We start from the raw sequence: 14382 nt of genomic DNA on the forward strand, positions 1-14382 counted from the left end.
AAATCACTGTAATTAGCAGGAAAACATATATTTTTGGAAGATTCATCAATGAATGAATAGTATGGAAATTATATGCCACAATGTTTGTAATAAAAAACAAAACAAAAACAGTTTGTCTCTTCTTTCCCGTCGCTCTCCCATTTAAATAGTTGCCTGTAAAGCTCCCGTATTTTAAGTTTCATCCAAATAAATTGTTTCAGTGCTGCAGGTGGCATTTGCGACGATTGAGCCACAGCAATTATTATTTATGATTGTTATTGTTATTATTTCTGTTTCTTGTGTGACATTGCTGGACAAGCAACGTGTGACAATATCTCAACCCTTAACTGTACTAACCGCACAACTCTCATACTCACTCGAAGCTCAGACAAGAGTATACAGTCATCCCTCGTTTATCGCGGTTAATTGGCTCCAGACGGCGATAAGTAGATTTCCGCAAAGTAGGATTCCTTATTTATAAATGGAATATTTTTGTTTTTCAAGCATAGAAAGCCTGTTTAAGACCTTCTAAATATGGTTGTTAGCATTATTAGAGCCCTCTAGACATGAAATAACACTCCTATAGTCACTTTTATATTTGTTTTACCCAGCATAGTTGACATAATAGAAAATAAGATGTCCTGGACATAAATAAGACATTACATAGACTCACACGTAAGCGTTGACAGGATATTTGGTACCTATTATCTCATCAATGTACCAACGGCGGTACGCTGTTAAGGGGGCACATGTAGTTAATGCTGGCAAACCACTCCATGCCACTGAGTGTCAACCCAGTGTTTTGATCATGTGCACACAGAAACCCAAGATAAAATGGAAATTTAATTAAAGTGTTCTAGATGTGTATCAGAAATGTAATTGAAATGCACACAAATTTAACAAAAGATGTAGAGATCTGAACGTTCACTATCGTGAGGCTCACTGTGGAATTATTACTTTTCACCGGATAGCGTAATATTGGGGAAAAACTACAAATACTGTATGTCATCATATTTAATCAGTGGCCTGCGGAACATTCTAAAAATACAATTGTAACAACAACAAAACAAAACACATCAAAAATGGGGAAAAACGCAGAAAAAGGTACTGTGAGGAGAGGTTTATGCTAAAAACTGACATGCAGGCTGTTTTTCTCTTTTAAATATATAGAGAAAAAATATATATATAAAACCTCTTAGTGTATTGCATTGATTTTGGGTTTTTTTACAAAATAAAAAATGTCACAATGGACCTTGCATCCTTTTGATTTTTCAGTATGTGGCCCCCAGTGGAAAAGTTTGGACCCCCCTGTATTATTTGTTTAAAAGACATACAAGTGCTCCACTATAGAGAGATACTAAACAGGTAAAAGGACAGAAGACAGACGAGGCAGAATTAATGACTATAGCTATTTCATGTGTTGAATGAGATGACACAACTCCAAAGATAAAGGGACCAGACTTTATGGAGATGCCAAGGTGCAGGAGTGCAGCCGCACAGAGATCTAGTGCTTCTGTGAACACAAGTGCCATAATGATCTCTGGAGGCCTGAGAGGATGAACACGTGTTAGCCATGAAAGCTCAATCAGACATCCAGACTTCATAGCCGCTCTTCTGCAGGCTGATCTCCTCCTCAAGCAGGGATAATTGCTTCATCAACCCAGCGCCATCCTGACCCTCCCGTAGTCCCTTTGAACAAACTCTGCATTTGATTAAGTTGGCTGTGTTACTTTTTTGGTCGTTGTGCATTTGTGAACTTTACAAAAGTTTGTATGAGCCGGGACACACAGCAATGGCTACCTTAAGAAACTCTTACTATTATTATCATCCACATGCTACTGGGGACTAGTCCAGGGTGTAGAATGGATCCCTGCATACTCACGATTCAGCATTCATGGCTCCAGAAAGTCAAATGTTTTTATTTTTTCCTCAAAGTTTTTCTCAAACATATCTCATTCACCCCAAGGCGGTAATAATTTAAGAATACGTGATCATACAGGTCAAATGTACAGAATACATGTACTACTGTTTAAAAAAGCCCATAATGTTAAAATGTTTGTCTTTATGCTTCACTGATAATTCTTTGTCAAGTGTTGAGATTTCGTACTTTGTTTGGCGGACCTTGAACACACCATAGTTGCTATGAGATGCAAGTGAAAGTGAAAGTTATATATAACTTCTGCACCAAGTCTCCGATTCCATATGTTTATCAATCATCTTAATTGATCATTCATTAGTGGTGATTACCTATACATTTTATACTTATACAGATGTTTAATAAGTGTGTGAGGTGTGTGTATGGGTCGGTGAGCCGTGTGTCAAAATAGACATTTTCATGGCTGTAACCGCCTTGAAATGCCGAGATCTCCTGTACCATGCCTCTCAGTACAGCTGGGATAGGCTCCAGCTCACCCATGAGGAAAAAATGACCAGAAGCATGCTGGAGTTTGTTGCTTTTTTCTGCTGGTCATATTATCTTTTAAATTCAATTTGCATGTCACCATCACATGTCACATTTCAGTATCTTTTCTATTCACACTGCTTGCCATGGGGAAAAGCCCACTTACTGTAAATTTACACCCCTAACAGCCAAACAGACTGATAAGAGACAGAAAGTCATAGAGTTTATGGACTTCTGGGTGAAGCTGGCAAGGGAGTCGTGATTTAAGTAGAAATAATGGAACATATGCTAGTGAAAGACTGAACAGAAGGAAGCTTATGGCGTTGTGAACATTGGCTCGTATTAGCTAAATTAACAGTTATATACTGGCCTTGTTGTGCAATGGAGCATGTGGCGCTCTCCATGATCATAAAATGACTATGCCTTAAAACAGACAAAAGCTAATAAATGTATCCTCTGTTGCATATGTATGAATTCAACCCCCGTTTTCAGTCAGTCAACAGTTGTTTTGGACCCAGCAGACTAATATGAGACATTTTTCTTTTAGATCCTTGCAGAGCTACAAGAAAAGAAGACCATATGAAACTCACTGTATTTGTAATTGATCAGAAATCTTGACCTTTTGTGTTGTAGTACCTTCCATTGGTGGGGCCATCAAGATATCCACTGCATTCACCTTTTATAGCAAGGAACCGTGTTTGATAACTTCATGTAAATTACAGCGTCACCCCTCATTATAAAGGACACCTGTGATTTTGTAAATTCCGCCCCAAAAATATAAATTATTAAATATGATGAAATGTATATTACTTCTATGAATATACTAATTCTTTCCACTGCAGATAAAGGCTGGTCATCAAGTCCAATGAATTCAATTATTTTTCAGGTTATTTGCTTAGCCTGTCTGACTCTGTTATCTTGTCTTTTGAGTGATTATTGCTGCCCTCACAATTAGGGTTGGGTATTGTTTGAATTTTAATGATTCTGGTTCCAATTCCGATTCCTCCTTTCGATACCGGTTCCTAACGATGCTCGATTCTGATGCTTTTAAGAGGCAGGGTCATAAAAATTGGTTTAAAAATTGCATGGTTTAAATGAGGGCACTACCCAGAGTGTCTGAACTTCTCCATTAATTGTAGAACGAATTGTAGAATTGTAGAACGATCCCGGGAGAATCGGAATGTTAGTCCCGGTTCCCATCGATGCTTGAGACTCGATGCCTAACCCTACTCACCATACTCCGTTAAGGTATTTGTTCTTCAAATACCGCGTTAGCGCTTCTTAACATGCCACCCCGGCGAGATAGCTTTTGTGGCATGTGTTGCAGGATGCAAACTGTACATCACTCTCACAGATGGCACATAAGTTCTACACAGCAGACATGTTGGCTTTTCCACCGCACGCCTGCGCTGTGTGAAGGAAAGGAGGAGGTAGACAGAGATGATACACTGTGCACGGGGTTCTCTCAGGCTACAGGCTGCAATAGTACAAGCCACAGATAATTGGTTTTTGTGAGCGGTATTGGACGGCATATGCCGGTCACGTGCTTTTAAACGGTGGCTGACCAATCGGAGCATCCCTACTTTAAATGTATTGAAATTATAAGGCATTTTTGAGTAAACTTCAAGTGTCATTTGAGTATCTCCACTGGGCCAAGTGTCCTGGATTTTGGTAATGAAAATATGGTGACCCTATAATTTATACATAATATTTCAGGTACAGTAAATGCAAATTTAAAATGGGTTTGTGTTTTCGACAGTATGTATCATGTAGGCATGGGGAAGATGCTTGAAGAAAGATCCCAGATATGCTATTTGAATGTGTTTTTAAAAAAAAACGATGCTTGGTGCTTTCTTTGACAAAGCTGTCTTGAACACGCCTGTTTACAACGGAAGTAACAGCAGATTAGGATGTTTCTGGGTGGAAATCCTCCTTCAATGAAGAGACAAGCGGCTTCTTTTATCCCTGCCCACAGCTTTTAAATCACTTACTGAACTACAAGAACACAGACTGCTTTTTATGGAGATTCTCTTCTTATTTCCTGTTTTTAGATGCAAAACAGCATCTCAACACTATAAACAAAATGTTTGAGAATTTACTTGGACATGGGGTGGGAGGGAAACTATAAAAGTAGACTTCACTCGCTAAAGGTACTGCAAAAAAGTTCAGTTAGGATAATCAATAATAGAGAACATACAAATCCTCTATTTCCAAAATCACAATTATTAAAATTTGGTGATCTAGTAAATTCCCAAACAGCTAAACTTGTGCATAAAGCAAACAATAACCTGCTACCCCAAAATATCATGCAATTCTTCTCAACAAGAGAGGAGAAATATGACCTTGGGAAAAAATAAAGTTAAACCACTTGTATGCGATAACAACGCTAGAAACCTTCAGCATTTCAGTATGTGCAATCACTTCATGGAACGGATTGTGCAAGGAACTCAAACAATGCACTAACATGAGTGATTTCAAGAAACAATACAAGCCGTTAATGTTTGCAAAGTACAAGGAAAAAGAGTCCTAAAACACTGTGTACATACAGTATAATGCTATGTCTACTACACGTACTACTAACTCTTCATTCTTGTGAGCTCATTGTCTGTGTTCACCCATTACCCAACTATGTCCTGTTCTGTTGTATTAGTCAGTGCTATGTCTAATCACTACTAACACTTATTACTAACTCTTTATTCTTGTGAGTTTATTGTCAATACTCGCCCATTATCCAGCTATGTTTGGTTATGTCTATTTTATGCATATTTATTATGATAGTGTCATATGAAGTAGTTACGGTGACAAGAATTTTGACTATAATTTTTCCACATCATTACATTACCATATCATTTTCCTATGTATTTCAACCAGAAAAGGGTGCATTTGGAATACAGGAAGTGAACAAATGTTATGCAGTTGATGTAAAACGGATGGGGGCTAGGATTAAATAAGCTTTACTTCTTCCTACTCCTTTTGGACATGGGGAACTGTGAATTGCAAAGTGGGATGTATTCCAATGTAACTTGTATGCATGTTCAAATAAATTAAACCATTACCATGATTTGCAGTAAGCCCAGTGAGCGGCTCCTCAAACTTGCTGCATTTCTGCAGCTCTTGTGTAAAATCCCTCACTGAATTTGCATTTGTTCCAATTTATTTTAATATTTGAAGATGTGAAAAATTCCTGTTGGATAGCCGGTATGAGCGGTAATTAAGACAATGAGAGGCCATCTGTCATTCTGCCACCACTTGTTGGTGCACCGGTGGGACATAACAGCAGGTCTGAATGTCTTTTGTCAGTAAATGAGACGTTAATATGTTGCACCATGGAGATGGGACGTTCAGTGTGAGGCCCTCTCTGTTGCCTTCATCAATGTCTTGCCTTGGCACACACGACGCTGTTTGAACCCACTTAAGTCTCCAGCAACTGACAAAAACCTGAGATCCAAACACTTTCCTCAGTGGTGTATATTCAATACTGCAAAAGGTACACGTTTCCATTTATCATTGAAAATGCTCAGGCCAGCTGGTCTTAAACAAATAATGATGCACAATTATTACACCTGCCAAGGGCAAAAGCTTGAACGCAAGATATGTTGTCGACAAACCCTTTGTTTGTCCGTTAAATTAAGCAAAAACTACACAAACAATTTCCACTAGACTTTGTGGAGGGGCGACACATGTCCAGGTAGTCACAATTGTAGCTTGTCCCCACCGCACAGCAACGATTGTATGTTCTGTCTTGGTCTGAAGCATACATTTAAAAATGACATTTCTAAACTTTGTAGAGGGGCGATGCATGAACTCCTAACAGCGCACAGTATGGACAGAGCCTATACTGGGTCCAGCAGACGAGGGCCGTAAATGAATGTGTGTAAAACTTACATGAAACAGCACATGCAGTAGTACAGTGCTCATCATAACTGCCGATATTGAATAGACTGTGTGTGCTTTCATGCCATTTCATTGGGCTGGAGTTTGATTCTGTCTTGTGATGTAATTGTGCACGGTACAGGGAAATGCACTGGTACCTCCTGTTTTTGTGATTCATTAGTTTAATATCAAGTAATATTTCCTACAAAAAACAATGTACATCTAATTAATCCGTTCCAGACACTCAAATATATTCACAAAATTTAAGAATTTAAAAATAATTATAGTTTTGCACGCAGAAAACAATGCAATATAATTATAAATGATGAATGAAATGGATAAATGAACATTTATGACATTTATTTCACTTTCTCATTTATTGAAGACACTGGGATGACCGAGGCATGGTGAGGGAGGGGGGGAGGGAGGCGAGAGGAGGGGATCCACACCCATGACTTCTCAACATGTTCGATTGTTTGATCTGTTTTGTTACCACGTTTAGCACTTTTGCAACATTGGCTTCCTTGATTTCTTCTTTCTTCCGCAGGGTACTACTTATTGTTGATACACGCATTTTTAATCGTAAACCGAATCAACATACTAAAACTGGGGTGTTCAAAAACCGATGTTAGACTGTAAGTCATTCGTGGCAAAGGTCAGCACCATTCAAGTTTGCATCTGTTTTAATCTTCTGAAAACTTCAGTTTCTTTTAAGTTTCATAACATTGAGTTAAAACACACGCGTTGTGTGTGTGTGTGACAAATCTATGATTACCCTCCTTTCCTTTTGGTGTGGGTTTTATAGCATTTTCAACTTTTATGGGTTAGCTTGTGAGGATAAACAGTGGTTTTTAATCTCGTCATTCTTGGAAGACTCAACAAAACTGGCATACGTTTATGTGCTTTGAAATTGTTTGTGTCCAATAGTGAGCATATTTACTGTATATGCATCCAAATGCTGTATGGGTTCATCAACTACATTTGTCCAAAGACCAGAATTTTTCTTCGCAGACACTGAGGGCCAGATGGTGAGGTGGTGGTAAAGTATACAGTATACTGTATAACTTCCTATCACTTTGTATTTAAACTACTCATCACAAAAGCAGTTTTTGTGTGCGTTTATTGTACTAATTCGTAGTATTCCACTCATGTTTCAATTTCAAAAGATATGGTCAGTGTTAAAAATATGCAATTGGGTGACGGTTTATTTTAACTTCATGATTAATGACATTAGAAGACCCTCTTTTACTTTGAAGGTGTAGGCCTATAAAGTGATGATTATCTGCAATAATATATTTTTTTCTTTCCATCCACTGTGTTCTGATTGCAACATTAAATTGTTAAAGGAGAGGAGCTAGAGTAATCAATTTGCTTTTTTTTAGGAGTTTATTCTAATAACAAATTTAGGCCCATTATTTAACTTTAGAATTAAACAGTCCATTTGGTTTTTATTTTGGACTTGCAGTAAAGCATTACATGTCACATGGGTTAACATTAGGGTCCTTGGAGCGCACTACTTAACATCAACCACCAGAGGTGCTGTTGATTCCGTCTCAACTAGTTGGAGGTCTAAAGAAAAACATGTTATCTGGTATGGGAAGTTGAGCTAAGCCAGACCTCTTCTAAGGAAGCTCTTTTTGCAACACTTGCATGGAAAAAGGAGTTCAGCATATTCAGGTGGAAATGCTTCCATCCCAATTCCATTTTTTTTTTTAAAACAATCAATCTTTGGTTCTGAAAGAAAGGTCCACAAAAGCAAAGCAATCAGCATACTAAATACAATTCTTCTTCATACCTTTATGCTACCACTGATTTACACAATGTTTGGGCTGTGTTGTTTCGTGTCGGAATATTGCCATCAAACCAATCGTCGATTTCCCTTGGAGAACCATTATTTAGTAAAGGCCAGAGTAGTTTTGTAGGATGGCTTTCATTTCACGGTCCATACTCTCAATGTGATTAATAAGTAAAATGGTGTTGAAGAGTGAAAAAAGGCAGCCATTCAATCCTATCTTGCAGAGCCGGTAGGAGGAGAGAATATCCAAGAGCATTAGAGACTTGTGTCAATCAGTACATGGGAGTAATACATAGCCTTTTTGAACTTGGTCTGACGAGTTGACATCTAGTCTGATGACTTCCGTATCAAGCCGGCTAGAAAAGGAAAAAAACAGCAATGAAATTTATTGGAGATGAGAACATCAGGAATCCACTATGTTTACATACACTAAAACAGTTGGATTCCGGAAATAGTTCAGTTTTGCACTCCTATGTGAAGCACTGTCTCCAAATCCAATCACTGGCCAAATGCAGTGTGCCTCCAAAACACAGGGGGACGATTTTGGTCATTTTGGCTCCTTGAGTTTTGTGGACATGCCATTAGCTGTCAAATGGATAACATAGCTTTCTACGTCTCTTATGTGCGGCCGGTAACATTTTAATGTGTTTTTAATGACATCAGCCTTGACATAGAAAAGGCATGAAGGCTTAGAATACATTTTCATTGTGATGGTTTGCCTTGACTACTTCAAAACTTTCTGCTATGCAGTGAGTTATTTTTTATTAGTCACTGACTAACAATCTATTTTAACCTGCCCAATGGGATGCGCTCAGGCGTCACATTACAGTATGTATTAAAATTGGCATCTTCTAGAACATTCTGCCACTTATTGAACAGGTAGGTTTTTATTTTATCTACATACTGTACTTACTTTCTTGTTCATAACGGCAACAATCACTTCTTGTTGATCGGAAAGGACGTTGACGGCAAGAGCTCAGTTTTTTTGCTACCGCAGTTTGAAACTTTTTGGGAGTATTCCTGACCAGACTGTGTGGTCACAACTCTAGAAGAGTGTGCTGACATCTCTGCCTTCACTAGCGAGAGGATCGAACTCGCCAATACAAACAATAAGCACCGACAGACATTACAAGGCAAGCTAACTGGCTAGCCGCAGTTTTCAACGGCGGCTCTTTACGAACCGGAGTTTTAAAATATTTTGGAGTCTTCTTGAGCACTTTATGATAACAAAACATAAGAGATCTTCAGAAGAGGCTTCAACTCGGACTGGTGAGAGACACGAACTCGCTGCAACAAGGAATATTAAACACAAGGCTGTTTTAAGGTAAGCTAACAGGCTAACCGACACACGTTGTTGCCTAGCAACAGCAACAATGCCAAAGAGAGAAGAGAATAGAAGAGTGTCTGACATCGGCTCGAGCAGCTCGGGTCAAAGTAGTCCGGAATCGATGATAGACATGGAGTCACCCAAAATGAAAGACAGTGCGGCATTTATACCGGCCCTGTCGCCGAGGCCGGCTGGAGAGCACTTAAACAGTCTGAAGCACCAGCTGTCCATGCACGCAGAATCACAACAGGAGAGATTGGTGACGCCATCATCAAGGCAAGTAAAGTGGAGAACAAGGTATTACAGGATAGTAATGCAGCATTGAGTGCCACTCTCAAACAAGATAATGAAGAAAAAGAGAGAATCATTGAGCATCTGAAGAACACTATTGACGACATGGACCAGAATACACGAATGGATGATGCCATTGTGACGGGGCTTCGGATTAAACCTAGGTCTTATGCCAGGGCAGTCGGGAATAAGGATGAACCATATGAAATGGATGTCGCTTCCACGGAGCAACAAGTTGCTTCTTTAGACATCCAAACCATCAACACTTGCAGGAACAGCACCACACCCGTCATCATCATCAAGTTCAACTTATTGTGTAGAGATATGGGGTAATAACTATTAAAGCAATCTTCACTCGCTAAATGTACTGCAAAAAAATCAGCTAGGATAATCCATAATGCCACATATCGCGAACATACAAGTCTTATTTCTAAAATCACAATTTTTATTACAGTTTGCTGATTTATTTTCAAACAGCTAAAATGATGCAAAAAGCATCAATAACCTGTTACCCAAAAATGTCATACAATACTTTTGTACAAGAGAGGAGAAATATGATCTCAGGGAAAAACTAAACTTAAAACACTTTAAAACCCACAGCATTTCAGTATGTGGAATCAAATTATGGAACGGATTGAGTAAGGAGCTGAAACAAAGCACTAAGATGAGCGATTTCAAGAAACGATACAAAAGATGTTTGCACAATACAAGGAAGAAGAGTCCTGAACTTGTTCTGTTATGTCCGTTTGCATTGATTATTATTATACTGATTATTATATAGTATTATGATTGTGGAGAAACCTTGACAATTATATTACTGCATTGTTACATTTCCTTATCACTTTTGTTTGTATTAAAAAGACCACATATGAAATATAGGAAGTGAATAAATGTATTGCAATTGATGTGAAATGGACAGGGGGTAGGATTAAATAAGCTTTGCTTCTTCCTACTCCTTTTGGGCACTTGGAACTGCGAATTGTACTATGTGATGTATTCCATTCTAACTAGTATGCATGTTCAAATAAAATTAAACCATTACCATGATCCTTCATGGAGACGAGACCATGCGTAGGGGCACACTCTGATCTATCGATCAAAGTGTATACAGTAGGGATGCTCTGATTAGGGTTTTATGCTGCTGATACCGATGATCCAGGACTAAACTTGGTCGATACCGATCACATGGATTAATTATACATTTTTCAATTTATTTATAAGTTCTATTGGCTACATGATATGAAAAAAATCACCTTAAAAATCACTTTAATTTAGACAATAACATGTTTGACATACTTTTTCGAGAGAACATATATCACTCGTGAAACTTAGAGGATGAGATCCTTTAAGGAGACTTGGGATGTGAGTACATGAGTGGAGCTTTAGCAGGACTTCCAGGTGAGTGCGAGAGCACTCGGTGAACGCGGTGTCTTCCACTGCTGAAAAAGGCTAAATAGACTATTCCCGAATGAGCTGAACGATTTGATGCTTGAGTGGTTTGAATCGGTTGAAAAGTTGAGGAGTTAGACAAAAAATGGCAGAATAAATAACAAGAATAAATTGATAAAAAAACAACTGAGAATTTTATGTGTGAATGCGTTCACACATTCACACTTAATTTTTTAAAATACCGTGATAGAGTGAGGAAGCGATGTTTGAACTGCAATGTAGCGAGGGACGACTGCATGTGCAAGATGGATCATTTTCCAGTCATAGTCTCCGTGTGTTTAGCGGATCTTTAAAATGTCAAACACGATCTAATTAAGGTGTTTACATGCGTTTTAAAGCCGGGTGAAGCTCTCCATTTAGTAGTCAATCTATGTTCCTCCCCTCACCTATGGCCACGAGCATTGGATAGTGATCAAAAGAGCAAGATCACGGATACAAGCAGCCAAAATGAGTTTCCTTCATCGGGTGGCTGGACTCGCATTATGAGAGTGTGTGAGGAGCTTGGTCATCTTGGAGGAGCTCAGAGTAGAGCCGCCACTTTATCTCATGGAGAGGAGCCATTTGAGGTGGATCGGAAATCTCAACCTCGGACAGGCTGAAGGGATTATGGCTATGTTCACACTGCAGATCAATTCAGATTTTTTTTTTTTTTTTTGCTCATATGTGTCAGTGTCAACATTACAATTCAGATGTTTTTCATATAAAACTCAGGCCTTGTTTGTATGTTGATATAAATCCGATATGTATCTGATCTACTACAGTCTGAACGGTCAGGTCGCATATATCCAACCTAAACGTCATTGAGAGGCGAGTTTTGCCGTGTAAGACTTGCATAAAGGTACTCACAGATGTAGGCAAAATTTCTTCTTGCGATTTGAAATTTATCTGAAAATACGCAAATTCATTTGGTTAAGAAAATGTTGACTCCCGTCATCCTTGAAAACTGGAGCAATGTTTACTTCTGTAAACACATGGCAATGAGTGTGATGTTTTGCACATGCGCATCACATCCCGGATGCATCACGCTCACATTTACAAGTCGCTTTTTTCTGTTAGGGCCACATGTTGGCCACACATTCAGGAGATCTGGGTTCGAATCGCCGTCGGCATCTCTATGTGGAGTTTGCATGCTTTCCCCGTGCACGAGTTTTCTCAGGGTACTCCGGTTTCGTCCCACATTCCAAAAACATGCATGTTAGGTTAATTGGTGATACTAAATTGTCTATAGGTATGAATGTGAGAGTGAATGGTTGTTTGTCTATGTGAGGCCTGCGATTGACTGGCGACCAGTCCAGTCAATCCCCGCCTCTTGCCCAAAAGTGAGGATAAGCGGCATAGAAGATGGATGGATTTTTTTTTTTTTGGTAATGTGAACGATTTGAACAAAAAATGGTCATCATACCCTACAGTGTCAACGTAGCCTCTGTGTTCTACCACTGAAAGAGGTGGGCGGAGACAAGGAAGTCTGCGCTTCTGTACTGAGACTGCTGCCACCGTGAGCTGGACCCGGATATGTGGGGAAAAAATGGATGAATGATTAGCTAAACATGCGTTTCAAAAAGCTGGTTTCATGCAAATGAAAGCAATAATTCAGATTATTTTTAGTTCATGTAAACATACTAAATGTAGAATAGTATATTAGGACTGATTTGGCCTTAAGGATCACAAACGAAAATCATCCACTAACAAAGACTTGTATAGTTAAATTGCTAAGCCTTGGAAATCTAGTTTTGTCGGGGTTACTACAAGTTGGCGTTAAGCCGAAAATGTTATTACCTACCTGACCTCTCCTGAACTGTCATACTGTACCTCATTTGTGCATCTCTACATGTGACGGAATGAAAGGGACTGCATCCGGACACTTGCATTGGATTCAGGGACTTTGTGCAAATGTCAGCAGGCCTCCCAGTACCTCCCAAGCAGTCAAAACTGCAAATGGCACAGAGGCACTGCTGACCATATGGTTGCTGTAATTAATCATGCCGATTAGTTTTTGGCTCACTGTCAACGTCTGCACAGTCACTTATGTAATAGCTGCACCCTATGAGCATGCACTTCCCCTGGCTTTTCATTATCAGTGTGTTAAGGTCATGTTAACACCACAGCAGAGAGCATTTTCTTTTGGGGAAAATGTCAAATAAATGGAGCTATTTCCTAAATACATGGTGGATGCATACTGCTGATCACAAACATGTTTATATTCTTTTGTGTCTGTTTTTACTATGAAGCAACTAAATCACAACCCAACATTTGCTTACAATTGTTAAATAGTTTTACCACAGGCAACAATAAAAATTTAAACAACTCTCGCTTTAGCCGTATTGTACTAGGTAGCCAGGACAGGGACACGTAATGGTAATAATCAAATTTTTCCTCTTTGCCATCCGTGGCACCTTACTATGCCTGGGGTGGAGTCTGGAAAAAGCCAAAAAAATAAAAATGAACAACACTTGTGGATGATATGTTGACATCCTCTGTGCAGTTAAGCACAATGCCATTTTTTATGCAACTTTTAGGGATAACATTTAAGGCATTCAACTTTTGAGGTTACGCTCAAGTCTCAAGTCCACACCTCTGCTGTGCAAGTTTGTGCCTATGTAGTCAACAAAAAGGTGAAGAATGGCCTGCAGGCATTTTCCTGGGTGCCCATTTCTAAAACACAAACTATGCGCTTTAAATGTCCCCTTTTGTTTCAGTGAAACAGTAGAAATAAACCACAGAGGCTATACTTTCATAAAGAGTGAGGTGAGTTTTTGTCCTGTCTGTGAAGGTCTCCAAGTATGTTTCATAACCATTTTATCACCGTGTTTATAAAGGGATGTTTTATTTTTTATTTTTTCCCTTCATTTAACTTCAGCCCAGACTTTGGAAGTGACCTATAATAGCAGAGTGCCCTAAGCTCTCATTAGTATGCACTGAGCTGTCAGAGTGTGCGTCACCTGCTGTGTCGAAGGGCACTGTACTAATCGTCCTTGGGATGACTAAAGCTTGGATTATGGCAACATTTTTTCCCCTTATAGAAATGCAAAGATTGGCCCTTCAGAATTGGAGTCAGGCTGTTTGTGTGTGAGGAGTCAGAGGGTGTCGTGAGGGGGGGCCTGAAGGGCTCATGCTCGTCTGCTTTCGAGTCTCATCCTTCTGCTGCTCTTTCACCTTAGCTCTGTGAGTGATAAGGCTTCTGCTCCTGCAGCTCTGCTGCTCTGGAGCGTTGCACAGTGATAACAAACCAGCGAGAGTCGGGCTGTTATCTCCTTGATGCTGACATTC

The sequence above is a fragment of the Dunckerocampus dactyliophorus genome, chromosome 11 (genome assembly GCF_027744805.1).
Source record: "Dunckerocampus dactyliophorus isolate RoL2022-P2 chromosome 11, RoL_Ddac_1.1, whole genome shotgun sequence".
Classification (NCBI taxonomy): Eukaryota; Metazoa; Chordata; class Actinopteri; order Syngnathiformes; family Syngnathidae; genus Dunckerocampus; species Dunckerocampus dactyliophorus.